Here is a 3,047-nt window from a genome sequence, read left to right as displayed (position 1 = left end):
AATGCACTGGATAGCTGGCCAATCACAGCACACCTCGCTTTTTCAGACCGATGAGCTTTGTAAAAATCGACGCGTTTCAAAAAGGCGGGGCATAGAGGAGAAACAATAATGTACAGTATGTGAAAAATAATGTGTTTTTTTAACTTTAAACCGCATAAACACATTTCATTACACCAAATACACAAAATAATGTTCTTTTTAGCAGTATCATATGACCCCTTTAAAGCGAGTTTTTTGGGCAGTGTAGAGTAGGGCTTGTTGTTTGTCATTTCTCCGATCACAAATGCAGACATGTTTACGTGGCGCGATGCAAAGCAACGCGTAAAAAGACAGTATAAGTCATTATAATCCATAATTATGTCCCCCACTGGATGCAACGAATGCCTCGTTTATAATGGGTTTTCATGTTTTTGAATCATCGCTGCGGCCTGACAGGGCATCACAGTATGGTAAGGAGTGTAACATTTCCGTCACACGCTTGAGGTATTCGGCCAATCATAATGCACGTTTCAGAAAGGCGGGGCATAGAGAAACAATAAGGTACAATATGTGGAAAATAATGTGTTTTTTTTTTACCTTAAACTGCATAAACACATTTTATTACACCAAGTTATTGTAGAAGTAATCCATGCCAATATTTATATATGAATAAATCTTAAATTATATCATAGTGAACATGTCTGTTCAGAAGAAAATACTGGTCTCCCACACTTGCAATAGAGGACAAAAATTAAGAGAATATTAAATATATTTATTTGTGTTCCAAAAATTAGCAGAGTTTGTATGGGTTTGGAACAACACGGGGCAGAATAAATTATGACCATTTTAATTTTTGGGTGAACTAACCCTTTAAAGAGCTGCCCTTCACGTATATGAAAATGTGTGAGGTATGTGAATGTCATGTCTGTTTTAATGTTTCAGTAAAGAAGTAGCTTTCTGAAAGCAATATATTTATTTAAACAATATTACATGCCCTCACACTAGTGCTGCCATTACAGAGACATTAAACAACCACACAAAGTGGTTGAAATTATAAAACAGAATATTTACCTATCCTTACTGATGTGGATGCACCTCTATCTGAAAATGGATAGATTTTAATTAAATGTTTTTTTTTTCTCTTTTTAGGCCACTGATGAAGGACAGGTGGTGACTGGGATGAATGCTGGTCAAAGAGGAGAATGTCCTTTCCCCCAAACTGATGCAACAGTGGTTTTAAAGGAGGAGGCTGCCCTGGATAATGTAAAAGATGTCACATGCCTTTGCTGTGCTGATGGGGCTTCTTCATGACTACATCAATTATTCTAAAGAGATCATGGAAATTGGCAGCGATGCCTAATCTGTATTCATGGACTATGAAACAAACTGTAAGTGTATAATTTGTAAAAAAAAAACAATGTTAAATGCTTGTTTTGTGTTGTTGTTTGGAAGAAATGCAGTTTACACTCTGTCATTCATACACATGCTCACATTCTTTCACACATACAGTGGGTACGGAAAGTATTCAGACCCCCTTAAGTTTTTCACTCTTTGTTATATTGCAGCCATTTGCTAAAATAATTTAAGTTAATTTTTTTCCTCATTAATGTACACACAGCACCCCATATTGACAGAAAAACACAGAATTGTTGACATTTTTGCAGATTTATTAAAAAAGAAAAACTGAAATATCACATGGTCCTAAGTATTCAGACCCTTTGCTGTGACACTCATATATTTAACTCAGGGGCTGTCCATTTCTTCTGATCAGCCTTGAGATGGTTCTACACCTTAAGTTGAGTCCAGCTGTGTTTGATTATACTGACTGGACTTGATTAGGAAAGCCACACACCTGTCTATACAAGACCTTACAGCTCACAGTGCATGTCAGAGCAAATGAGAATCATGAGATCAAAGGAACTGCCTGAAGAGCTCAGAGACAGAATTGTGGCAAGGCACAGATCTGGCCAAGGTTACAAAAAAAATTCTGCTGCACTTAAGGTTCCTAAGAGCACAGTGGCCTCCATAATCCTTAAATGGAAGACGTGTGGGACGACCAGAACCCTTCCTAGAGCTGGCCGTCCAGCCAAACTGAGCTATCGGGGGAGAAGAGCCTTGGTGAGAGAGGTAAAGAAGAACCCAAAGATCACTGTGGCTGAGCTCCAGAGATGCAGTCGGGAGATGGGAGAAAGTTGTAGAAAGTCAACCATCACTGCAGCCCTCCACCAGTCGGGGCTTTATGGCAGAGTGGCCCGACGGAAGCCTCTCCTCAGTGCAAGACACATGAAAAAACACCTGAAGGACTCCAAGATGGTGAGAAATAAGATTATCTGGTCTGATGAGACCAAGATAGAACTTTTTGGCCTTAATTCTAAGCGGTATGTGTGGAGAAAACCAGGCACTGCTCATCACCTGTCCAATACAGTCCCAACAGTGAAGCATGGTGGTGGCAGCATCATGCTGTGGGGGTGTTTTTCAGCTGCAGGGACAGGACGACTGGTTGCAATCAAGGGAAAGATGAATGCGGCCAAGTACAGGGATATCCTAGACGAAAACCTTCTCCAGAGTGCTCAGGACCTCAGACTGGGCCAAAGGTTTACCTTCCAACAAGACAATGACCCTAAGCACACAGCTAAAATAACGAAGGAGTGGCTTCACAACAACTCTGTGACTGTTCTTGAATGGCCCAGCCAGAGCCCTGACTTAAACCAAATTGAGCATCTCTGGAGAGACCTAAAAATGGCTGTCCACCAACGTTTACATCCAACCTGACAGAACTGGAGAGGATCTGCAAGGAAGAATGGCAGAGGATCCCCAAATCCAGATGTGAAAAACTTGTTGCATCTTTCCCAAAAAGACTCATGGCTGTATTAGATCAAAAGGATGCTTCTACTAAATACTGAGCAAAGGGTCTGAATACTTAGGACCATCTGATATTTCAGTTTTTCTTTTTTAATAAATCTGCAAAAATGTCAACAATGCTGTGTTTTTCTGTCAATATGGGGTGCTGTGTGTACATTAATGAGGAAAAAAAAATAACTGAAATGATTTTAGCAAATGGCTGCAAT

General features: G+C 40.0%; 1 protein-coding gene across 1 annotated transcript in view; it reads left to right on the top strand.

Annotated features, from left to right (window-relative positions):
- LOC107570428 (zinc finger protein PLAG1-like) overlaps positions 1–3,047 on the top strand; it is a 28,738-nt gene that overhangs the window by 5,417 nt on the left and 20,274 nt on the right. The gene's annotated exons all lie outside the window — the stretch shown is intronic.

This window comes from Sinocyclocheilus grahami, unplaced genomic scaffold (assembly GCF_001515645.1).
Source record: "Sinocyclocheilus grahami isolate Dianchi unplaced genomic scaffold, SAMN03320097.WGS_v1.1 scaffold1456.1, whole genome shotgun sequence".
Classification (NCBI taxonomy): Eukaryota; Metazoa; Chordata; class Actinopteri; order Cypriniformes; family Cyprinidae; genus Sinocyclocheilus; species Sinocyclocheilus grahami.
Note: the sequence above shows the minus strand (reverse complement) of the source record. Positions and strands in the feature narration are given on the sequence as shown.